The sequence below is a fragment of the Eucyclogobius newberryi genome, unplaced genomic scaffold (genome assembly GCF_026437365.1).
Source record: "Eucyclogobius newberryi isolate DKJ021-1_F unplaced genomic scaffold, fEucNew1.0.hap1 SCAF_9, whole genome shotgun sequence".
Classification (NCBI taxonomy): domain Eukaryota; kingdom Metazoa; phylum Chordata; class Actinopteri; order Gobiiformes; family Gobiidae; genus Eucyclogobius; species Eucyclogobius newberryi.
This window is the reverse complement of record NW_027316532.1, coordinates 17,940,090-17,966,499: the sequence shown is the minus strand read 5'-3', so window position 1 is coordinate 17,966,499 and position 26,410 is coordinate 17,940,090. Positions and strand designations below refer to the sequence as shown.

General features: G+C 44.8%; 1 protein-coding gene across 1 annotated transcript in view; it reads right to left on the bottom strand.

Moving 5' to 3' along the window:
* The window catches only part of nek7 (NIMA-related kinase 7), a 179,640-nt gene extending 153,649 nt beyond the window's left edge, over positions 1 to 25,991 (bottom strand). The window contains exon 1 of the mRNA XM_072438124.1: positions 25,619 to 25,991. The gene's annotated coding sequence lies outside the window, so the exon portion shown is untranslated. The remainder of the gene's footprint in view (positions 1 to 25,618) is intronic.
* Between the last annotated feature and the right edge of the window lie 419 nt (positions 25,992 to 26,410).

Here is a 26,410-nt window from a genome sequence, read left to right as displayed (position 1 = left end):
GATTTATTTCAACACGGTGTGAACAAAGTACTGCGCTCTGCGCCCGGGAGTGTGCCCTTTATTTAGCATCTGCGCCGCGCGCTAACCTCGCACCAGCACATTTACAAGCGACTTCTGTCTTCACCTGCTTCGTCTGTTCTGCTGCAGCGTCGCAAGTGTGTTTGTTTATCAAGGAGAGCTGAAACGTTTGACAAAAACCTGTAGAACAATTTAAATGTTTTTAAAGACGCGCCTTAAGCCTTATTAGTTTATTTAGTATTAAACTATAACAAACTATAATAACAACCTTTAGCTTTCTTTACAGCATTCAACATTCAGTCTGGGATTGTTTACTCAAGAGAGTTCCCTCCAGTGAGTCGGTATTCCTCAAGCAGGTCGTCACGACGACGACGACGTGTGGGTCGCCCGTACCTTCTCGCGCGCGCGTCGCAAGTACCTTCTCGCGGGGGCGCGCGCGCCCCAAGTACCTTCTCGCGGGCGCGCGCGCGCCCCAAGTACCTTCTCGCGGGCGCGCGCGCGCGCCCCAAGTACCTTCTCGCGGGCGCGCGCGCGCCCCAAGTACCTTCTCGCGGGCGCGCGCGCGTCCCAAGTACCTTCTCGCGGGCGCGCCTCCTCCTGGCGCGCGGGCCTCCTCCTCCCTCGCGCGCGGGCCTCCTCCTCCCTCGCGCGCGGGCCTCGCGCGCGCCTCCTCCTCCTCCTCCTCGCGCGCGCCTCCTCCTCGCGCGCGCCTCCTCCTCCTCCTCCTCGCGCCTCCTCCTCCTCCTCGCGCGCTCCTCCTCCTCCTCGCGCGCTCCTCCTCCTCCTCGCGCGCGCCTCCTCCTCGCGCGCGCCTCCTCCTCCTCCTCCTCCTCCTCGCGCGCGCCGCCTCCTCCTCCTCCTCCTCCTCCTCCTCCTCGCGCGCGCCTCCTCCTCCTCCTCGCGCGCGCCGCCTCCTCCTCCTCCGCCTCCTCCTCCTCCTCCTCGCGCGAGCCTCCTCCTCGCGCGCGCCTCCTCCTCCTCCTCCTCCTCCGCCTCCTCCTCCTCCTCCTCCTCGCGCGCGCCTCCTCCTCCTCCTCCTCCTCCTCGCGCGCGCCTCCTCCTCCTCCTCGCGCGCGCCTCCTCCTCCTCCTCCTCCTCGCGCGCGCCTCCTCCTCCTCCTCCTCCTCGCGCGCGCCTCCTCCTCCTCCTCCTCCTCCTCCTCGCGCGCGCCTCCTCCTCCTCCTCCTCCTCCTCGCGCGCGCCTCCTCCTCCGCGCGCGCCTCCTCCTCCTCGCGCGCCTCCTCCTCCTCCTCGCGCGCGCCTCCTCCTCGCGCGCGCCTCCTCCTCGCGCGCGCCTCCTCCTCCTCCTCGCGCGCGCCTCCTCCTCCTCCTCCTCCTCCTCGCGCGCGCCTCCTCCGCCTCCTCCTCCTCCTCCTCCTCCTCGCGCGCGCCTCCTCCGCCTCCGCCTCCTCCTCCTCGCGCGCGCCTCCTCCTCCTCGCGCGCGCCTCCTCCTCCTCGCGCGCGCCTCCTCCTCCACGCGCGCGCCTCCTCCTCCTCGCGCGCGCCTCCTCCTCCTCGCGCGCGCCTCCTCCTCCTCGCGCGCGCCTCCTCCTCCTCGCGCGCGCCTCCTCCTCCTCGCGCGCGTCTCCTCCTCCTCGCGCGCGTCTCCTCCTCCTCGCGCGCGTCTCCTCCTCCTCGCGCGCGTCTCCTCCTCCTCGCGCGCGTCTCCTCCTCCTCGCGCAGGACTTGAAATAAGAATCTGGACCATTGACTTCCTGCAGAACTAGTGGCATTTCACTGGAGCAAAGCAGCGGGTTTTGATTTCCATGTTTTTTATTGTTGGAAAAATGACTGGTTCTTTCATGTAGTCTTCAAAAAAGTCAGTTTTTTAAGATAAGTTCACTGCATTACTGAAACATGCAGATTCACATTCCAAGCGTGGAGAAGGGATGGTTTTGAAAGTGAGGATTTTTAAGTATAAGATCCAACCTCCCCTCAGTCTACAACAGCCTCATAAAACCATGGCAGAAAACAAAACTTTTTTTTAAAAAAATCAAAGCAGAACAAAGTTTTTTAACACATTGCAGTAGAATTATAGCAGCAAATTGTCACTAAAAATGAGGGAGAAATGTGTTTTTTTTCTAACAGATTTACACCACCGGGCACTGAATTAAGAACTGTTCAAGCAAAGCAAAAGTGGGTCAAACTATAATAAATTAAATACACAGGAATAATCATTTTGCGAATGATGCAACCTTGCAATAATCAATATAAACAAAAAAATATATATATTTAGCACGTTGTCCCCGTTTATCTGCAAACTTTGCACTCTATTTTTAGTTACCGGTTTAGACTTGCACCCCAAAAAACAAAACAAATCGTCCCAGCGCGTTTGAAATATCGCCTGTTCGCTCGGCGCTTCCCTTAAAGTTCAACCGCAACGCCGTCCCGTGATTTAGTCTTACAGCGCTCGCCGTGGTAAATCTTCTCCCCCGGGGCCCCTCCGCTCTGCGCCCGGGGACCCGCTGCGCCGCTCAAAAGCGCCACCCTCTTAACACGAGCTACGTTCTGAGGGATCGTGCTCGTTTCGCGTACACACACACACTTTTACTCATCCGCGCTAATTCGTCTACTTGGCTTCGTTTACAAGTCGTGATTGACGGCACGGATTGGCGTCACCTTGCGAAAAAAAAGACTCAAGGTGGCGTCTTTTTGTCGATTGAAATGACAACCGTCCGTCAAGCCACTTTTATCATTCAAATTGGAGTTTATCTTCTACAAGGCTTCGCTGTTGTTTTGTTGTTTTGTTGTTTCCCAGAGTGTTTATTAGCGAAGCGTCTCCGCGGCAACATCAAACGCGAGCGCTTCTCTGCTAACGACGTCCCCCCCGCTCCTGCCTTTTCTCTACTTTTGTGTGAGGCACCTGTCACGGCCGACAAAGGCGACGCCTCTTGGCCATTCGAGAGTGGAGTGGCTTTTCGGGGTCGGACAAAAGGAGTGAGCGAGGCGGCTAGCAGGGGGGGGTTCTGCCACGCGCCTGGCTCGTGTCGGCCGGAGAGCGGAGGGGGGCAGGAGGAGGGAAGAGCCAGTGTGCGAGAGCGGGGGGGAGGCACCTGCATGTGCTTCAGCCGGGTCTCAATGGGCCAGAGGAGACAGAGGAGACACAAACGCACAGGTGTGGCCATGGAGACGAAGAGCGATGAGGACGAAGAGTGATGAGGACGGGAGAGGCCTGGGTGGTGAATGGGCCCGACCAAAATACACCAAGATTAAGAAGAGCAGAAGAGGCTTGAAATGGTGGAACGGAGGAAAGGCTCTTGTTTTGGAGGGAAACTGAGAACATATAATTACCGTAATTTACAGTATTGACATGCAGTAGATTACTCGCCAGAGCTGCAACTATCGATTATTTCAGTAGTCGACTAGTCAATGATTAATTATTTGTATTGTACATTTAAGACTTTTTAAATACAGTATAAACCAAATAAATGTTTAAATGTGGCAAATGAAAGCTTCTAGATCAGGGGTGGGCAAACTACGGCCCGCGGGCCATATATGGCCCGTTTGTCTTTATAATCTGGCCCGTTTGTCTTTATAATCTGGCCCGCCAAACATGGCAAGTAATATTTTTAAAAATAAGCTTTTTTTTTTTTGCCCTTAGGCCAGACCTGGGCATTTGTGGCCCCAGGGGCAAGATGTGGCCCTCGGCATGTTTTAATCCGGCCCCTAGAAAGATTTTAGTCTCTATTTTTTAACTGTCTGTAACATCTGTCTGCACTTGTATCCTCAATAAGAATGACATGAAATGAATTAACTAATAGATTCAATAGCCTATATTTGACAGAAAAGTTATATTTGATTTGATATCTATTTTTTCAATTTTTTTTTTCACACCAATGATCGAGGAAAATAATTGCCCACCCCTGATCTAGATGGATAATATTTACAACTAAAGCGTATTACAGAGGAAAATCATAAATGATTTATACTTGACATTTTAATGTAATTATTTGAAACTGTAATTAAATGTCTTCGTTATAAAAAAAAAGGTTATTTCATGTACATTTTAGAGAGAGCTAAATTAATACATTAGATTAAGAGGTTAAATTGAACGTAAATTACTTATTTTTGTTCCTAAAATCGTTACCACTAATGAATTTCCACCCTAGTAATCTGTAAAAAACAATCTTTTTAAAATGCATCTTATATTTCAGTGCTTCAAGAACCACAAAAAGAGCTATTCTAGGTCAAAATCGAGGCATCAAACGGGACTAAACCTTTTCCACAGTCATTCTAACCAAAGAACCGAGCCAAAGACAAACTAAATTACACTCTGAATTAAGCGAAACCGGAGCCTGAGCGCCGACAGAAGGAACTCGTGTACCACGACTCGAGAAACACGACTCGGTTTCATGTAAACACAGTGCTACATACAGTAGTTCACCACAACATACCGTGTTTTCTCTGCTGACGCGACAAACGAGGAAACAGCAGCACATAAGATGGACAGTACAGTAGTGATGATGAAGTAGTAGTAGCAGTAGTAGTAGCAGTAGTAGTAGCAGTAGTAGTAGTAGCAGTAGTAGTAGTAGCAGTAGTAGCAGTAGTAGCAGCAGTAGCAGCAGCAGCAGCAGTAGTAGTAGTAGCAGCAGCAGCAGCAGCAGCAGCAGTAGTAGTAGTAGTAGTAGTAGTAGTAGTAGTAGTAGTAGTAGTAGTAGTAGTAGTAGTAGTAGTAGTAGTAGTAGTAGTAGTAGTAGTAGTAGTAGTAGTAGTAGTAGTAGTAGTAGTAGTAGTAGTAGTAGTAGTAGTAGTAGTAGTAGTAGTAGTAGTAGTAGTAGTAGTAGTAGTAGTAGTAGTAGTAGTAGTAGTAGTAGTAGTAGTAGTAGTAGTAGTAGTAGTAGTAGTAGTAGTAGTAGTAGTAGTAGTAGTAGTAGTAGTAGTAGTAGTAGTAGTAGTAGTAGTAGTAGTAGTAGTAGTAGTAGTAGTAGTAGTAGTAGTAGTAGTAGTAGTAGTAGTAGTAGTAGTAGTAGTAGTAGTAGTAGTAGTAGTAGTAGTAGTAGTAGTAGTAGTAGTAGTAGTAGTAGTAGTAGTAGTAGTAGTAGTAGTAGTAGTAGTAGTAGTAGTAGTAGTAGTAGTAGTAGTAGTAGTAGTAGTAGTAGTAGTAGTAGTAGTAGTAGTAGTAGTAGTAGTAGTAGTAGTAGTAGTAGTAGTAGTAGTAGTAGTAGTAGTAGTAGTAGTAGTAGTAGTAGTAGTAGTAGTAGTAGTAGTAGTAGTAGTAGTAGTAGTAGTAGTAGTAGTAGTAGTAGTAGTAGTAGTAGTAGTAGTAGTAGTAGTAGTAGTAGTAGTAGTAGTAGTAGTAGTAGTAGTAGTAGTAGTAGTAGTAGTAGTAGTAGTAGTAGTAGTAGTAGTAGTAGTAGTAGTAGTAGTAGTAGTAGTAGTAGTAGTAGTAGTAGTAGTAGTAGTAGTAGTAGTAGTAGTAGTAGTAGTAGTAGTAGTAGTAGTAGTAGTAGTAGTAGTAGTAGTAGTAGTAGTAGTAGTAGTAGTAGTAGTAGTAGTAGTAGTAGTAGTAGTAGTAGTAGTAGTAGTAGTAGTAGTAGTAGTAGTAGTAGTAGTAGTAGTAGTAGTAGTAGTAGTAGTAGTAGTAGTAGTAGTAGTAGTAGTAGTAGTAGTAGTAGTAGTAGTAGTAGTAGTAGTAGTAGTAGTAGTAGTAGTAGTAGTAGTAGTAGTAGTAGTAGTAGTAGTAGTAGTAGTAGTAGTAGTAGTAGTAGTAGTAGTAGTAGTAGTAGTAGTAGTAGTAGTAGTAGTAGTAGTAGTAGTAGTAGTAGTAGTAGTAGTAGTAGTAGTAGTAGTAGTAGTAGTAGTAGTAGTAGTAGTAGTAGTAGTAGTAGTAGTAGTAGTAGTAGTAGTAGTAGTAGTAGTAGTAGTAGTAGTAGTAGTAGTAGTAGTAGTAGTAGTAGTAGTAGTGGTTGTGGTTCACATGACGGGCTCTGAGGGCTCTGAATAATGGATGTCCACAGAAGGGTTCAGATTCCGGCGTGGGATTTTCTCCTGCCAGAGGGAGCGCTGTCAGGATCAGGAAGCGCTACCTTCAGAGACCTGGATCTTTACCTGAGAGGAACGCTGGGAAATACTGCCTTGGGAAGCGAGGCGCGCTCCGACTATGCTAACCACAGCGTATTTCACGGGCCGTACAAGGGAGCAGGACAGCGGCGGTGTATTCAACGCATATGGTTCTAAATACAGCAGGTTTCGAGATATTGTTATTACATTATTCATCGGCTATTCATGGAGCCAAAGCGGACAGAATCGTGTAATCAGGTCTGTTTATTTCGGTGGTGAATGTAAAATTAATTATCTCATTGGTTTTCCATCATTTAGAACAAACTTCCATCACCTCAGATTATCTTTTTTTCTTCCTTTCTTTTTTCTCTTGTGAGCAGCCATATTTGTTCCGATACGGGACGGGACTAAACGCCCTGATTGGCTAATCCGTCCGTCAATCACGCCCACCTGAACTCGGCGAGATGGAACCGTACTCACACCTTCATAGAGTATTGGAGAAGCGTGCGTTCGACGACAAAACGCGCCGGTCATAGCTTCGGATCTCGCTGCCAACTGGGCAATCGAGATAATCCCAAAATGTGCCATAGGGAAGAACAAAAACAAATCGCTGTATTTTCTGTGATATTTGATTTGGGACACTGAATCCATCCGTAGTACAAGGAATATTCTACATTTGGAGTACTTCCTCACAACCGGATCGGTGCAGGAGTGTGGTCCAAACATTCCAGGGCTTTGATTAGCATCTGAGCCCTGAAGCTAGCGTCCTCCTGCACTTACACAACAATACACAGGCTTTAGTTAGCGTTAGCACCTGAAACTAGCATCCTCCTGCACTTACACAACCCTCTACGGGCTTTAGTCTGCGTTAGCGCCCTGAAACTAGCGTCCTCCTGCACTTACACAACCCTACACGGACTTTAGTTAGCGTTAGCACTCTGAAGCTAGCGTCCAGCTCTCACATAACCCTACACGGGCTTTAGTTAGCGTTAGCGCCCTGGAGCTAGCGTCCTCCACAATCCTACACGGGCTTTGGTTGGCGTTAGCGGTCTGAAAATAGCGTCCCCCTGCACTCACTAAACCCTACACAGGCTTTAGTTGGCGTTAGCGTCCTGAAACTAGCGTCCTCCTGCACTTACACAACCCTACACGGACTTTAGTTAGCGTTAGCACTCTGAAGCTAGCGTCCAGCTCTCACATAACCCTACACGGGCTTTAGTTAGCGTTAGCGCCCTGGAGCTAGCGTCCTCCACAATCCTACACGGGCTTTGGTTGGCGTTAGCGGTCTGAAAATAGCGTCCCCCTGCACTCACTAAACCCTACACAGGCTTTAGTTGGCGTTAGCGTCCTGAAACTAGCGTCCTCCTGCACTTACACAACCCTACACGGACTTTAGTTAGCGTTAGCACTCTGAAGCTAGCGTCCAGCTCTCACATAACCCTACACGGGCTTTAGTTAGCGTTAGCGCCCTGGAGCTAGCGTCCTCCACAATCCTACACGGGCTTTGGTTGGCGTTAGCGGTCTGAAAATAGCGTCCCCCTGCACTCACTAAACCCTACACAGGCTTTAGTTGGCGTTAGCGTCCTGAAACTAGCGTCCTCCTGCACTTACACTACCCTACACAGGCTTTAGTTGGCATTAGCGCCCTGAAGCTAGCATCCTCCTGCACTCACACAACCCTAGACGGGCTTTAGTTAGCGTTAGCGCCCTGGAGCTAGCGTCCAGCTCTTACACAACCCCAGACCGGAGCGGAGAGGCTGCAGCGCTCCAGGACCCGTGAGGCTTTGTTTGTTAGCCCAATGTCGTGAGTGACCGTCGAATTAGCTTCATCACCTCTGGCACCGGGAGACCCAAAGTGACATCTGAACCACAGGGACCGCGGCGTGGCGTGTCTGCGGGGCTCGGGGCCAAATTCAGCTTGACAAATGAGGCAAACGGAAGGATTTAGAAGAGAAAATAAAGTTTGTGAAGCTTTTCTTAATTTGATTATGCTACTCATTGTAAATATTGTTTTGTTACACCGCAGGACAGTTTGATATTAAAGGCTTTGTGGCTTATTTTGTCTTAAACATGTGGGGGGAAAAACACCTTTAATTGTATAGATATTCCCAGCGATGACTTTATAAGAGCTTTTTACGACTTTCAAAGCCCGGAGTGGAGTTTTGTTGCCACGGTAAACAACAAACATCAAGCTAACAGCCCACTTCCTGGTTCTCAAACACCAAAACGCCTTATAATTAGATGCAGACAGCACACAACAGTCTTATTTTCATCAGAAGAGCTGAGTTTACTGCATTAACAATTCATTTCATATCATATTAGCCTACATTAATTATTCAAATAATTGATACACATACAATTTTACACCTTTATATTTATTTTTGATGTAATTTTCTTTGTTCAAGTCATAAAACCTTCTCTGACATCTTTTGGAGTCCGTGTATGCAATTAACGACAAATCTACTACTAAATTAGTCATTATCCATTTTTGTTTCAATAATTGATTTGTTGTGATTAACTGACTTGCCAAATATTTTCACAAGGGACAAAATTGGGTTTAGTCAGTCGAAACATTAAGCGATTTGTGAATAAGTTAAATATGACAACAAAACAACAACAATTGTTTTTTGTTTTTTTTCTTTTTAATGTTTTTAGAGGGGTTTTTTTGCATGTTTTTGCTTATTTTTGTAGCTGTACCTTTAGACTACAGTCATTGCTTATGTTTTCCATTTCCCCGCGGCAGAACCATAATCCGCGCCTGCAGCACTGACCACTTGGGGAGCTCCACTGTTTGTTTTAAATCAAAATACCACTGGGTAATATAGTTGACCTTCAGATGCCTTCTTTTCGGCGCTCCACGCTCCTTCTGGGGAATGGGATCGTTTAAAGCGGAGCGGCCTGAAGTTTTTCTAAAAGGAAAATGACAAGAGCAAGATGTCCGAGTCATTAGTAACACGAGAGGAGCCCCTGATCCCCGGGCGCGCCTCGTTACCCGGCCGAAGGTTCGGGTTTTTGGCTCCGCCCGGCGATTCTCCTCCATCCCCGTCGTCGCTAAAATATCTGCGACGGAAACACGGGGGAAACGAACAGTTCAGCGTCTTTTAATAATTGTGAGAACTACGACGGGACCGGTTTAATAGTATAAAAAGGGTTGAATTTTCACCGTCAATGCTGTTTTGTGTATTATATTATGACTTGAATACGCACAGTACTGCATTAAATTCAGACCCGCAAAAGGATCTGAAGGAGTTTTAACAAATTCGTTTTTGAGTCATAAACACCTCTTCTTCAGTGCATGCATGGTATTTTTGTAGTTTACGTGTCGAAAATTATTTCTATTGTAAATTGAGACTTGTATTTAAAAAAAAAATAAAAAATGAATGACTTCTGAAGGCTTCTAGAGAGCTAACATTTACAAATTAATTATATTACGGATAGGGCTGGGCAACGATAAAAAAAAAATTGCGCGATTTATCGCATTATTTCCCTGATTAATCACGATTAATCGCATTTTTCCGTGCAAAATTCAAAATTAATTCAAAAGAAGTGTAAAGTGCATCAGCATTTTTATTCAGTAGCAAATATTAAGTATTCACTTGCCACAAAATCCTGAGCCACAATCATTAAAGATGAACAGGCCACTTCGGAGGTAACGTCAGAAACATTGTAATCTCATTACATTAGACACTCAAAACATATTTTAGGAGCAGCAGAACCAGTCTAGTACCAAATGTCCCTAAACCAGAAAACACTTCAGTACAGTTTGTACATTCTTAGAACTTGACACTAAAGCGCCATAACATTAGTTGTGCAAACAAACACTTAACCAGTTAAATAAAAATAAATACATTGTGTACATTTTAACTTCAACTATGTTATCAAACACAAAACTGAAGCTTACAAAACTGAAGCTTATTGCCACTGCCAGGGCATTGAAAAGAACCAGAAAAGTTTGTAGATTCCTAAAACTGGGAATAAAGACGCGCGCCGGGCCCTTCTCGCGGATCTCCCCAGCTACTGCGCCCATCGGGACCTGCTCACGTGGGCCCCCGTCGGGACATGCTCACGTGGGCCCCCGGCGGGTTGCCTCGGCTGCAACCTATAACCGCTGACTTTGTAAAGATAATAAACCAAAGCCATGGTCCAACATTAAAATCCATTTACGCCACGAGAAAAGCAGCACAGCACAACTCCTCCACTGAGCATGTGCAGGACGACTCGGACGCTCGTCCGCTGCTGAGTGTATTTCCACGGACATGAGTCCAGCGCGTCGAGAACGCACGTCTGGTGCGTTTGTCTTTCTAATGTACACGCGCTCAAATTCTGCGTCAGCCGCAGCGGTTTGTGCGAGGCTTTAGAACTGGTGCGGACCATGGGAATCCGACCTGCGTTAACGCGCGTTAAAATAACTGATTGCGTTAAATAAGTGATGAGTTAACGCGATAATAACGCGTTAACTTGTCCAGCCCTAATTACTGATAAAAATCACAATTAGTTCTGATTTCTTCATGACAAAACCTCTTTTGATTGTAAAGTCTGTGTTTTTGTGAAGCACTTTGTGACTTACAGTCTAGATAACAATTAACAATGATTAAAATAGTCAAATATTTTAGTTGATTTGTAAATTTTTTCCAAATAATTGTGTTTCTATGTCTCCATGACCACAGGATTTGTCTTCCTACATGGTTGTTTCAGTTAAGTTGGGTTTAAATACATTGTTGTAGCATCTGTAAAACGTTATTAAACAGAAAACACGGCTGAATATTTAGGGTAAAACAGCAACAAAAAACGCGACATTCTGATCTGTAATAATGACAGAAAGAAAATAACAAAATTCCAGCGCTCACAATTCTATCACTGCCAAAAGCGAGTTGACTGTGAAACCCACTGAACTGTTCCCATCCGCACGGAGCGAGCGCTGCGCCGCATACAAACCAGCGCGGCGAGCGGCAAGCGGCGAGCAGCAGCAGCAACAGAAGCATCAGCAGCAGCAGAAGCATCGCGCGCCCATGGGAACCGCACAAATCAGGCTCCGGCTCTGGTTTGGTTCACTCTCAGCTGTGGCTTGTGCGCCGGGCCCCGGAGGCTTCGGCAGAAACACACACTATTTGAAAAACAGAGAGCCAGAACAGAGCGTGTAGTCAGGGGGGAAATGCTGCCTTTTAGCATGCATTGGTAATATTGTTTCTAGTGCAACACAAACTCCTGCTGCTGCCGCTGCTTCTGCTGTTGACGCGGCGATGCAGGTTTACTCTCCGGCGCTCGCGTTTAAAACATCCGATGAAGCAGTTTAGTCGCACTTGAGGCGTCGTTACGGACTCGCGTGACTTTGAAACATCTCACGCCGTGCAATATTTATTCATCTACGTCTGTGTTTCTCGTACTTTTTGGTTTCGAGCGCCCCCGAGCTTTGTCCTACGGTCGAGTACTCGTGTAGTAGGGCGAAAAATGTGTTTAGAAGTATAATGTCGAGCTTTACCATCGTGTTTTCTTCCTTTAATGTACAACTGATGCCCAAAAGGATGCGAAACGTACATATTTTATTCAAATGCTCTTCAGTTTCACCTTTTAAAAACTACAAATATTCCAAGTATGCGCCAAAAGTGGTGCAAGTACTTTGAGGTGTTTGAGAGCAATGAAACCACATACCGTATTTATCGGAGTGTAAGTCGCACCAGCCAAAAAATGCATAATAGAGAAGAAAAAACATATATAAGTCGCACTGGAGTATGAAATGCGGTTGCAAGTGTGAAAATAGCAAATAATATCACATATAAGTTGCTCCGGAGTATAAGTATAAATATTAGTATAAGTCGCACCCCGGTCAAAACTATGAAAAAAGGTGCAACTTAAAAGTCCAGAAAATATGGTATTTGTTGTGTTCAATGCCATTTACAGTGACATATTCCAGGCAAAGCAAAAACATCTCTTTGGAGAAAAGAAGCAGGGCACGTTTAAGGCCGTGCGTATCACCATGGTGATGTCGGGCAGGAACGGCCCACAGTCGGGAAAGAGTCCAGGTTAAACCAAGCCAAAAAATGATGACATGATTATGCTTTATCCCAGACTGTACGGTGAGGAAGTATAAACCAGGTGCAAACAAAGCAAAGGTTTAAATCACTGAGAAACCAAGAGGGAAAATCAGATAAAAAACAAAACAAACCATTTTTTTTATAACCGTACAGCGAAACTAAATTCAAATGGGAGCAACCAAAAAAAAAAACATAACCTCTACTTTTTTCCCCCCCCAACTCAAATAAGAGACAGACACGATATATACACGGATGAGAATTTCCATGTTTCTTTTGCTTCCTGCGGCGCTCGGGCTTCTTTGCATGAGTGCACCATCCGGCAGCACCGACAGCGCCGGAGTGTGGAAGGAGCCGCGATCACAGAGCAACATGAGGCCTAAGGGGTCGCACCTCGCCCCTCCCCGTCCCATCCCGCGCCCTCGCCCACCCGCCCCCCGCACCCACGCCCCGCCGCACCCCCGCCCCTCTGCCGGCAGCCTGCAGGGATTTCCCTTCAGTTCAGGAGAGATGTCAGCGCGGCAGAATCAGCCACTGCACATATGCCTCGTGAGCACACCCAGAGGTCGACTGCGTGGTCTGAAGACTGGAGGAGCCGCGGAAGGAAAGATCCATATCCATATCTATGAAACATGCCAAAAAGCTTAAAGGCTCCATACCGCAAGCCTCCGTCGGCGTAAAGACGAGGGCAAACCAGGCCAAAACCAGGCCAAAACCAGGGCAAAACATGGCCAAAACATGGCCAAAACAAGGCCAAAACAAGGTCAAAACAAGGTCAAAACAAGGTCAAAACAAGGTCAAACGAGGGCGCGTCCGGCTAGCCATCGGCATCGGTAAAAGTTCGGAGAAAACGTGCGCCGCAGGTTGAGAAACTAGAGCGAGGGAAAAGTCCGAGAGAACCGGGGATGTCCAGGTTATTAGGTTAAATCGATAAGCGTGATTATTCAGGTCACAATATAATCGCAAGAACCAAAAAATAATAATCGTGACAATTTTAGAAGTAAATCGAAGTATTTTTTGTTCAATACACAGCCCAAAAATTATGTAAATGTTAGGAGCGTTTTTTTATCCGTCTGTTTTTGTCACATTTGACTTTTTTTGTTTTTCAGAGAGTTAAATTGTGTAAAGTCGCTCACAAACTTGAGGAACAGTCACACATCAGAGCACGAGAATGAAGTAAAATGAAAGATTTTACTGTTGTTTAGTCACAGTCACAATAATTGTAAAAAATCTTTAAATTGTTATGTTTTTTCTCGCAATTTTCGTAAAACTAAAATTCAATACCGTGACGTTCCTTACACAGAGCCAGCCGTGCGCCCAGTCCAGTCCGGTTCATGTGTCTGCTTGATTATAACTGACTTCATACACGTTTTTTGTACAGTTATATCAGGATTAAATACTTGAAAAATATGTTTGCATGATACTGGCCAATTATTTACACAGGTATGGAAAAGCAGGTATTGTTCAAGACGATTACACATCGTGAGAGAGATCAGATCAAGTTGTCTTTAAGATCAAATCAACCAAGTTTAAGAGATTATCTACAACTTTACCTGACGAAACAAGATTGTGATTATTATTAGGTTAAATCGATACTCGTGATTATTTTGGTCACATTATAATCTCAAGAACCAAAAAAAAGAATAGTGACAATTTTAGAAACATAATTAAGTCTATTTTAGTTCAATCTATCATCCAAAAAATATACTTTTTTTTTTCATCTTTATTTCGTCATAACAGCCCTAACACTAACATTTGACATTGTGTATTTGAGACTTTTCAAAATGTCTTCAGTTGAACAAAATACAACTCTACACAATATTTGTATTCAAGTTTGAACATGTATAAAAAAACCTGGTAATATTGCAATAGTTTTTGGAGTTCATTGTGTAAAATTAAAACTACTGAAAATGAGCTCAAACTGCGACAGAAGGTTTAGTATAATACTAAAACAGGAGTATAAAGTGATACTTCAGCACTTTTCCGGTCCGTTTTATCGTTAAAATGTGACATTTACAGTCAAATTTTGCATCACTGACACATTGTTAATTGAACCGCTCATAATCGCCCACCTTTATACTGTATTACTTTGAGGAAAAGACAGGTTAATGGGCGGGTAATTGTTATTGGTTGGGTATTTAGGGTTTGGTGTCAATCTCCATCAGCCCCGTCCGGAAAAAGCAAAAACATGATAAATATTGTAGAGCGAGAGAGAGCGGCGGCTCGACGGGGGCTGAAAGCAGATAAAGCAGAAAGGTCTTCATACCTCCTTCACACAGGAGCGCATTAATATTGATGAGACTTCCTGTGGCCCCCCTCGGTGTTTCCCTCGCTCCATTTTGAACATGAAAAAGTTAAAAAGCTCAAATTCCAGGAGTTGTGTATCACAGTTTGACCCGGAGCCACGCGGCAGACAGCAGCCATGACAGACACGGCGTTCAAAGCACACAGGAGCGCCTTTCATCGCCACGTCCCAGGCTTTTGCACCGCCACGTCCCGGGCTTTTGCACCGCCACGTCCCGGGCTTTTGCACTGCCACGTCCCGGGCTTTTGCACCGCCACGTCCCGGGCTTTTGCACCGCCACGTCCCGGGCTTTTGCACCGCCACGTCCCGGGCTTTTTCACCGCCACGTCCCGGGCCTTTGCACCGCCACGTCCCGGGCTTTTGCACCGCCACGTCCCGGGCTTTTGCACCGCCACGTCCCGGGCTTTTGCACCGCTCGTTTTTTACAGCGCACCATCAATCCAGGCAACGCCGTCTGCCTTCTCCAAAACCAGGAGCCAGGATGTGGTGAGGTTCGGGAGGCGTGGCCTAATGCGACGCGATTGACAACAGGTTAGAGTAAGACTGTGGCGGTGGGACGGAGCCTGGCGAAGGGAGCCTGGTGAACAGAGCCTGGCGAACGGAGCCTGGCGGAACAGAGCCTGGCGAACAGAACCTAGCGAACACAGCCCTGGCGAAAGAAGCCTGGAGAACGGAGCCTGGCGAATGGAGCCTGGTGAACAGAACCTGCATCGTAAGTACAATAAGCAAAGAGCATTCAATCCTTAAATATAAAGAAAGAAAGAAAAAGATTCTAAGCCTTAAAATGACCATAGACGTCGGAAAAAAAAGGCCATTATGAAAAAAACTTTGACATAAACTTCACCAACGATCAAGGACTGGACATAAAACAAATGGAAAACATCACATTAGGCCTTAACTTGGGAATGGACAAATTTGACAGACTTTGGACCAGTTAGGACCGTTATTTTGATTTGAAGATGCTTTATTTTTGCTTTTGCATGGTTGGTAGATATTTATTTAATTATTGATTTCGCTCCCTGGTCTGTTTTTGTTGTGTTCCATCTTTTTTTCTGATTCTGTGGTGAAGGTGGTGACGGCGGTGACGGCGGTGACGGCGGTGACGGCGGTGACGGCGGTGACGGCGGTGACGGCGGTGACGGCGGTGACGGCGGTGACGGTGGTGAACGTGGCGATGGTGGCGATGGTGGTGACGGTGGTGACGGTGGTGAAGGACCTCCTCAGAGCGGAGACGAAGCAGGACCAGACTGACTTTGGACAGAAAGACCTCGAGCTCTGACATCTGCTTCAAACATCTGCATCGTCAGGGGCACGTGCGTGGAAAATGATCCATATTCTGTTTCTGGACGTCTTTGGTTGTCTTAGAGTCTCTGCTTCACCGATCCAATGCCAGAACCACACACAAACGTGCAAAATAAAAGAAAGCAACAGGAAAACTTGGAATAGTTCACGATTAACACGGCAGACGAAGCACCTCAGGGCCATCTTGGACTGCAGCAGATGACACTTATTATTGAGAATTCCTCCGATGACTCCACAGCATTCTTTGTGCCCCGCCCCCCGCCGGGCCTGGACCACAACCTCGGAGCTCCAGGCCAAACCTCAGACCAGAGAAGACGTGGACAGAGCCGCGGTGACTCACTGTAGACTCACACGGACGAGAGCCAAGTGGAAATGAAGGAACGCCAATGAGCCCCGGGGAAAGGCTGCTCGACAATAACACGACTGACTTCAAAGACACGTGGCTGAAGGTTTGGCTGAAGACAACGCAACAACGATCTATGGTGACCCGGTGGAAATACAAAGAAATTCAAATTAAATTGTTAAAAATGGAAATCAGCAAATGGATAAATGTCTAAGCATTCCCCCCGACCCGCCTCATGACCCTGACCCACCTAATGACCCTTCATGACCCTGACCTTCCTCATGAACCCGACCCGCCACATGACCCCTCATGAACCCGACCCGCATCATGACCCTGACCCACCTCACGACCCTTCATGACCCTGACCTTCCTCATGAACCCGACCCGCCACATGACCCCTCATGAACCCGACTCGCATCATGACCCTGACCCACCTCACGACCCTTCATGACCCTGACCTTCCTCATGACCCCAACCCCCCTCATGATGCCTACCCGCCTCACAACCCCTCATGACCCTAACCTGCCTCATGACCTTGACCTGCCTCATGACCCCAACCCGCCTCATGATGCCTACCCGCCTCACAACCCCTCATGACCCTGACCTGCCTCATGACCTTGACCTGCCTCATGACCCCGACCCGCCTCATTACCCTGACCAGCCCCATGACCCTGACCCGCCTCACGACCACTCATGACCCTGACCCGCCTCATGACCCTCCCTTGTGTTAACTTCATCGTGAAGACTCAATGTGCCATGAGTTGATTGATTGATTGATTGATTGATTGATTGACGTCCCAAACATGTTGAAGTTCCAGGCTGTACTCGCTCATGTCCTCGTGGAGTCATAAGCAAAAGCATCATAAACAGAGCGTTGTAGTGAGCTCTTCTCAAAGACGCGGGTGAGGGAGTCGTCCGTCTGAACACAACTCTCTCATACTGTCGTTGCCGTGGCGCTTGTGCCTCAAATGCAGCGTGACGTGTTCAGGCATCATGTGTGGCCCCGCAGCAGCACAGACAGCAGCTCGTGGATCGCCTTCTCCTCTCCGCTTCCAGCTCATGACAAACGCTCTCGTCTCCGTCACCGATGCCGGTTCATCCTGGCACACGCCATCCTGCAATTATTCCCTCAAAGTGATGTCGCATCCTTGAGGGAGGAGGATTTTTTCTAGCTGGCGTCTCGTGGTTTATTGACAGCTGGAGTAGTCGCTTGGTCTTCGTTGGACTTTGTTTGGACAAAATTGTGAGAATTTTTTTTTTTTTTTTTTTTTTAAATGGGAACTAGCGCATAATTCATTTTTGCATTTTTTTCTTATTTTTTTTGTAGGAAATATTTTGTGACAGCGCTACAGTTGTGTTGTTTGTCTAATTTAAAGAAATGCAAGTTGTTTTTTATGCAATACATTCACTGTTTTGATTATTAAAATGGGTTTAATTTGTATTAAATTACTGTGTGGACATGAATAATTCTTGCCTTTGCCTAAACACTCAAGATATTAAATGTCAGAATAAAAGGGAAAAGTGATATAAATACATTAAATTATTCTGCTTATGCACAGACATTTTATCTAACATTTACCCAAACTGCACTTCACGACTCTATGCGGGCTTAAAGAAACGATGTGCGTTCTCTAATCTCTTTCTACAGGGTTTTTATTGAATATGATGTTAATTCTTAAGCGTTTCTTTCCTATAATTAGTTTTCAGTTTCATTTCTTCGTGTTGAATTGGTGCCTAAAAAAGGACTTCAAACGAGACGGCGCTCATAAGAAAAGAGGCTGCGGTTTCAACTCCCATCCCCCCCTCGCCGCGGCGTGATAGCGTGTGGTCGTGGCATCGGTTCGACCCCGGGCCAGCGCGAGCGTTTGAGGAGCTCCGCGCCGAGGCTGGAGGTGAGGTAATTTCGTGTTTGCATGTCTTTGTAGCGAGCTTTCCCCCGGAGGAGCGGCTTCAGTGACGGCATTCCACGTGACGCCGCGAGCCGCCGGGCATCCTCCCAGGACCGCCTCTCCAGCAGCGGTGACCCTTCAGCGGCGAGGAGGAGGAGGAGTATTGACAAGCTGCTGAGACGGCCCGCTTGCTTTGCCAAAGACCTGACTTCAAACTTTAGCCGAGAGAGCCATGGAAGGACGGTCCGTTTCAAAGCCCTTCGGGGGACGGCCAAGAGCTCCGGGTCGTATACCATTTCGAGTAATTTCAAGTATTTTACAGCAAAACGTTGAAGTAACTTTGGACCGACTCCATAATTCAACATAAACATTATGCATCTTCCGCAGACCAAATTAGACCCGCTGGAGGTCCACATTTGGCCAAGAGGGGGCGCTGAGATGAATAAGAAGTATCCATTTCGATTCAGTTTGGAGGTGAAAAGCCTGGCAGTAGATGAAAGGAAGGCCACATCAGCACAAAGCACAAGAAATGTGTGAAAAACACACCATGTGCGCTGAAGGGCAGCAACAACCCATCGACGAACCGCGATTGGTCGACAATGAAAAATAATTGTGATCGTAATCGTTATCAGGGCACACAGACTCTAAAGCACAAAAGAACTTTTATAATAAAGCTTAAGGCGCTGGTCGACTCCTGGCGTTGTTGGTCGGCTCCTGACTTGTTGGATCTGGCAAAAATTATCTCATGCCAAAACTACCATGTAGAAGTAAACCTCTTTATGAGTGAAAATATAACTCACTCACTCAAGGATTTATACTTCTGATGTTGTGCACAAAGCCTAAAATAATGAATCGATTAATGATCCAAAAGAACGTTGGTCAACTAAGACACCATCGACCGATTAATCACTAAAACGACAACATATTTCGACCTTTATTTGGCTTTATAAGTCTCACTGATTCAGTCGGCATCGTAAACTCAACATCGCGTCTCTATTCTGCCTCTTTTCCCACCGCTTTGTATATTCTCCAAACTCTAATTCTAATTCAAAATGGTCAGATAATCTTTAAACCCTCCCAAAAAAAAAAAAAAACAACCCACTCGTGCCACTTAACATCCCTGGCACAAACCTATACCTACGTAAACTTTGCTGCGAGAACTTGGCCGAGGTTCTTGACATCATGAGAAAGACAGTGTTTAATGTAGCACAAAGAAAAGCCCGAGGAAGCGTCCGTCTTCAAACACACTGCGTGGAAAAAGACGCTTACGTTTTGTTTTTTTTGCATCAGCAGAAGGAGGAAAAAGCCAAAGGCGCTGTGACCGTTTAAGTGCTCGGATGACAAACGTCTCGTCCGATCACGAGTGGGTCGGAGGGCCTGGGTTTTTTTGGGGGCAAATTCTTGGCGTCGCTCGCTTGCTTGCTCGCCCCTTGCTTGCTTGCTCGCCCCTTGCTTGCTTGCTCGCCCCTTGCTTGCTTGCTCGCCGCTCTGGAGCCCCCCCGCGCCGGCCGGACTCCTCCTCACGAAATGGCCAGTGCCATTTTAGGAGCCGGGCATTTAATCTGACAGAAAATGCGCGCGGCCTTGGCGGATATATTTATACATGCGAGACGGGGCCAGATCAAAGTGAAGCACGGCGGGCTGATGTGCCCAGTGGCCTTCAGGAATGCAACTTGTTTTGTAAATAAAATGTGGGTAAATTTTAAACTTGTTGCGCGTTTCTCTTTCCCTAATAGCCAAAAAGATGCTTAACTTTACGCTTCAACTTTGTGGAAGTCTAGTTGGGCATATGTTTATCGGAGAGTTAACCAAATGTGCAAACGCTGACCTTGTTCTTAATTTGTGAACTATTTAAGACCCACATACTGAACGTAGGCTTGTCACGATATTGAGTTTTGTTGTATATACAGTAATATTTAAAGTACTTCACGCCACCATAACACTGAAGAATCGCAGTAAACCCTGGTCTAAATGTGCAAGTGAAATTCAGAAATGTAGTGCGTAGTATCTATAATTTGACATAAAAATTATTAAAATTCAACTCTCTTAAGCTGAGATAATACTGTTTTTAAATTTAAATAACAAAACACTCCGGACAAGCGCAAAGAAAACGTACGCGCCGTAAATATTGAGCCCCAAAATATCGTCTTTTCAACTGACGATCACGCTTTTGACATCATTCTACTTGTTTTGTTTGTTTTTACTGACGCAGAAGGTCTTGAACATTTCCCGTTTTCGTTTCCAAGAGTTATTAAGCATAAACCAGGACAAAACGTCTGCATTTTGACAGATAAATGGATCATTTTGACCTGTTAATCCAGTTCAATTACAAATTACAGGCATTTTAGGTTAACAAAACATTTAAATCAAGCAATTAAGTAAACATTTTAATATTGTTTGTGTTTAACGGCACAGATTAAAAGTCTGTACGGTTTAAGTTTGTTTTTTAAGTTTGTTTTTTTACTTTGTTTGTGAAAAAGCCAAATTGAATCGAAAATCAAGATAAAACGATATGAGAAAAAATACATCTCGATTGTTTTTTCCCCAGATCGCCCGGCTCATTAAACATTAAACATACCTATCGCCATGGAGACGAGCAGGTCCATGGAGAGGCAACGACGCTCGTGCTAAGAATGTAGTTTTTTTTTTAAAAGGTATCTTAGCAACAAAACACCTGTTATTGAGGAAATACAAGATTGATATGCTTAATTTCATACTGTGGAGGCCTGTCACCATGACGATGAAAACTGACAAAAATATAGAAGATAAACGATAATATTGACACTAATGTATACCACTGTAAACAACTGTAATAAATAATAAAAATGGCAGAATGAAATACACATTTATTGAACGATAAGTTGATATATAAATGATCAGAAACACAGCAGGCAAAGCTATACCATCTCCATGGACACCAGCAGCCCCTCCCACCAGAAAAGTGACACAGTGCACCTTTAAAAAGAACCGTACAACACGCGGTATTGAGGCTGTTGTTCTGTGTTTACGTGCGTTTAAACGTGTTCTTTGTCCCATTCTTTGTGTTTTCAATAATTCTGATGCTTCACGTGCGATTGATCAATAATCATTATATTAAGGCCTTTTTTTGATCCATAAATAGCTCTTTGTTTTACCTTCAGGGCAAAATGTGTTGTAGAGTTTCCCCAGTGTTTTGACTTTAATGTGATTTTCATCGTATCTGGGCCCGACTTGTTTAAAAATGTACTGTAAAATCTGTACTCATTTTGATATTTATAGTTTCGGAATGTTCTTTAAAGTCTAAATGACGCACAAAACACAATTATATTTCAGATTTGACTAAACATTTTGCCTGTTTTTCACCGTTTGCTTGACCATTTTTGTAAAGTTTATAATTGTACTTCCTGGTTGGACACGAGCACAATTATGACATGGGTAAAGGTAATTCCACAGCTGTTACCTAGCAACCAGACTGTAAACAACAGCCAAACTCCACATAAATGACACAAGAGTTCTGATCTGACACACAATAATATAATAAAACACCTTTATTTAGTCCAACCATGGTTTAAACTGTCAGAAAAGTGTGTCGGACGTAAACTGTCTGTGTCGCACACTGATGACATCACAGAGGGATTCAGCTCCACTTCCTGTCAGTATAAACTCTTATTTTTCAAACTTTCTTCACAAACTGCAACTTAACGGGAGTGAAACCATGAATAATATTTATCACAGGTTCTATCACACTAAACTAAGTCAGAATTAGAAAAACAGGAGAAACTTGAGAAACACGTCCCCGTACACGCGTGGCAGAGGCATCCGATGCGCGTCTCCCCCTCCCGCCCGTCCCGCTGAGGTCTATTGGATGTGGCAACGCGGGCGGTGAGTAAGCGCGCGGGTAAACAAGGTACGGCGCGTCCCGCAAACTCGCCGCTGAATCATCCCCCCGAGCCGCGGCCTGAAAGTACGAGGAGCGGAGACTGAGGCACCGCGTCGTGATGGGCAGTGACAGCGACGCGGCGCAGCAGACGCTCGCCACTTATCACGGGCCGTTGATCTGGATCACGGGAAACTACTGACGCCACGAGCGAGCAGAGGGCGTCGTTAAGTGAGTCGACAGGAAACAGACCGACAGGATCACACTTAAACTACATCAACTCTAGTAACTATTTTGATTAAGATGCAAGGATTACAACTACCATATCACACCTCTTTTCACAGTTTTGGCCGGGGTGCAACTTATATATTTATACTTATACTCCGGAGCAACTTATATGGGATATTATTTGTTATTTTCACACTTGCAACCGCATTTCATACTCCAGTGCGACTTATACATGTTTTTTTCTTCTCCATTATGCATTTTTTGGCTGGTGCGACTTATACTCCAGTGCGACTTATAGTCCGGAAAATACGATAAAGTGTCAAGTCAACTGTAACAAACGATTGTATTTTGATCACGTTATTTGGCCGGTTCAGACTCTTAAACACGCAGAAACAGAGCTGGTCATAGCATAAACAGTGGCATTATTAGACCAAAATGTCAAAAGAATAAACCATTTCTGACTTTACATTATATTAGAATAGAGCTGGGTTTCGATTCAAATTTCAAGAAATCAAATCGATTCCGATTTTTACATTTCAAAATCGATTTTTTCAGATTTTCTCAGATTCCATCCGATTTCGATCCGATTTCGATCTGATTTCCAATTCGATCCGATCCCCATCCGGGGGTTAATGTTATTAAAAATGTATTTGAACCGTTTCCTTCACTTCATGACTGTGTAGAGAAGCAACATATTAAAACTAGTATTAAATCAATATTAAACAGCAAATCTTACAAGTATTGGTAGTTACTGATGGCTGGAAGACTGATGGAAAGGTTAAGGGTCAATCTACCTTCAAGAAAGATAATTCAGGACAATAAATGGAGGACATCATTGATGTGACTACATCTGCAACAGTGGGTTCCTACTGGGACACTAACCAGTGCATTATTATTATGCTTAAAAATAATTAAGAATTCACCCAAAAGCGGTTGCTACCAAAAGCATTTTTATTTTAAAACTGCTCGCACACTGCCAGTACTGAAACTGGAAGTATAAAATGTAAACGTTGAGCATTTTTAAAAATTAAATTTTTTTTTATAATTTTTTTATTAAAAAAAAAATAATAAAAATCGATCTTTGGACGTACGAATCGATAATCGGTCATTAATATGCGAATCGATTAAAAATCGGAAAATCGTTTTTTTCAACCCAGCTCTATATTAGAAGCCTTCAGTCACTGTATTTCAAACTTTTATCAGGCTGGTAAAGCATTTAAAAAGCCTAAAGCGTACAATAAAAACAACAGTTTGACTACTCGACTACTAAAATAAGTGCAGTTGTAGTTGCATAACACTACAAAAGTTTGGTACTAAAGATATAAATAAAAGCTGTGGGGAAGTGTTTTTAATGCCTGGGAGATAAGAAAAGACACTCAAAACCTGTCAAATTCTAAATAAACTAATAGGATGTCAGGTTTTATTTCAACTGTGGGTGGGGCTTACAGCTGTTACATACTGCAATATCAATATTGTTGTGATATTTTAATATTCGTTTTGACACAAACATTTCAAATACTTTCAGGCCAAAAACAGGACTAAATCAAATCAAATTTAAACTCAGCCTTTTTCATTTCTGTCAGGTGGAGAACCTCGGTGCTACTGCAATATATATTACGTGTGTCGCAGTATTGATCCAATGATCGTTGAGGTTGAGGTGACCGTTTTCCTTTCTCGCCAAGTCCTTCTGTTTGCACCAAAACGATGTCAAACCCAAGACAAAGTGCTTTTCACACGTAATAAAGAGACACATAAAACATCTAAAGAGTTCTGCCCGAAATTCAGAATCAATACTGAGCCGTGATTGGTAAATGAAATAACCACAGTTGATGAATAAACTTGAGTGTTTTTGCAGCAGACCGTTCACAGACACCTCGTGCTACAGCTGAACTGAACACCACAACACAAACACAGCATAAACGCAGCATAAACACAGCACAAACACAACAAAGACAACAAAAACCCAGAACTCTGATAATGTTCATGGCTTTTGTCTCTGGAGCGTACAAACAGCATTCACATTCACAGAAATAGCCACTTTCTTTCCCGATCGCGCCTAGTCTTACAGCAGCGTTCTGGGCCGTTATAATGTACTTTACAGTAACAGCAAGTTGTTATTACAAAAGTACACACTGTACTTTTAGCAGTGTTAAATACACAATACTGTAGACACGCCACGTCATGACTTTTAACAAAACTTGTGTTGCATAAAATACACTATAAGCACTAGTTCTGTCTCTATCATTTTAAACTACAACTGACATTCTATTTATGTGAAAAATGAAATGCTTCAGTGCAACAAGGCCCTGGATCTGTGTGGAGTTTGCATGTTCTCCCCGTGTCTGTGTAGGATCTAGTTTCCCCCATCACAAACTAACCACTCCATAGCTAAACCGGCGTGTTAAATTCAATTAAAACTAGGACTAGACGAAAAATGAACCAGGTCTAAATCTGTACCAAAGTATAAACTAGCATCAAACACGAGAAACTAAAGGTCCTGCAGAAGAGGAACTGATTTCACTCGTCCCACCATCATTTGCATGCACATAAATACTGTTTTCACGTTTCCCGATTAGCTTTAGCGCAGCGGTGAGGGTTTGCATGTTCTCCCCCTTGTCTGTGCAGGTTTTCCCCTGTCGACTGTGTGAATGTTGAACAACGGATGAAAATTAGTCCAGCTGATGTTTACGTCATGTATGTTCATTACCATGCACCGTCCCGAGCCAATAAATTATATATAACATTATTACATCAAAATTAAAAAGGAATAATAGATTGTCAATGCAGATAAAGTATTTAAAAAGTCTAGTTATACAGTAGAAATAATTGTTTGACAAGTTGACAATTAAAAATGACACATCACATACATACAAACGTGACTCTTAGTTTAGTCATTTCCCCAAAAACTTTATCACCATTTCTTGAGTAATATTAGTTTACTTTAGTGCAACTTTAGACATATCTACACACATTTGCACAACAACTACAACCATTGTGACACTCTTTCCTGGCAGTAATTACTCATCATGTCAATGGGACCATTTTAAATACAGTCTTGCCACTTATTTCAATTTACTTCACGCACAAAAACTGAGGGGAAACAACGCAACTTATTCCCAATCACTTTCAAGCCACTTCTGAGCACAAAACAGTGTCAGTTTCTTGTCATTTCTCTTCTTAATAAACACTAATAAACTGCAAAAACACACCTCAAATGCAACGCCAGGCCCAGCAACAAAGTACACCAAACGTCAATTAAACTTAAAAATGAGCACTTTTCCAGCACAACAAATCAGTTTTAACCTTTAACACGCCTTTATAGTCTTGCACTGACACATTTTAAGGCTTGACAGGCGTAAAAAAAAAGAGATAAAAAGGCAGAAAAGTGGTCACGCAGCGGGTGATGACGGCGGCGATGCTAAATCAGTGCAGTGAAAGTTAGCAACAGGTCGGCTAACATGCTAACGTGCTAAAGTCACCAGCAAAACGTCTAACAAACTCCGTGTCGCGTGCGGAGGGACGGGATAATGGTGTTTTGTGGACGCAGCGGTGGAAATACAACCGAAACAATTCGATTTACAACTTTGCACGACGTCAGAAACACTTTGAGCGCAGTTTGACAAGTTTAAAGAGAGCTAGCGTCTTACCAGGAAGTGGCTAATGCTGACTCCTCTCCGCGCGGAGGATGATGCTGCTGGAGACGTTTGTTTGTTTGTTGTGACGTTCTCTTCTCTCGCCGCCTGGACACGTGCGAGTTTGCTTGTTCTCCTCCTTCTTCTTATTTCTCCTCTGCGTACAAAGTGTTCCAAGTCGCGCGCGGAGGCAGCGGCGGTGATGATGATGTTTCTCCTCCGGTCAGAAGCGGCGCGTGTGTCCGCCGCAGGGCCCCGTCAGTGCCGCTGCTGCTGCTGGTGCTGCTGGTGGTGCTGGTGGTTGTTCTGCTGGTGGTTGTTCTGCTGATGCTGGTGGTGTTTGTGGTGGTCCGGGTGGAGGTGGTTGGACGGGAAACACGAGAGTCACGAATGTAAACACGGGAGCGTTCCACGAGACAGGGGCGGGGCCAGTGTCACGGAGCTGTCAAATACCGCGAGATTCAACAGCGCAGCTCCAACTTCGAGTGCCTCTGACAGTTGCGCGACTCATCCAACTGAAATGCACTATTGTATGTTTAAAATGTGGCAAATAACGTATAAAAATGTTATCCCAGAATAACTAATTATTTGGCTTTATAATTTCCTAAGTCCGCAAGAAGTTCCTAAGATCGATTTTCAGGTGGTGCAGGGTTTTTCTGAGTGGAGTTTGCATGTTCTCCCTGTGTCTGCTTCTAATACACCGGTTTCTCCTACCGCTAAAATCATGTGTATGAATGAGAGTGAATGCAAGACGAATCCCGCGTGTTTGTGTCATGTACGCAATTGTCGGAGTCATGTCCCGACCAA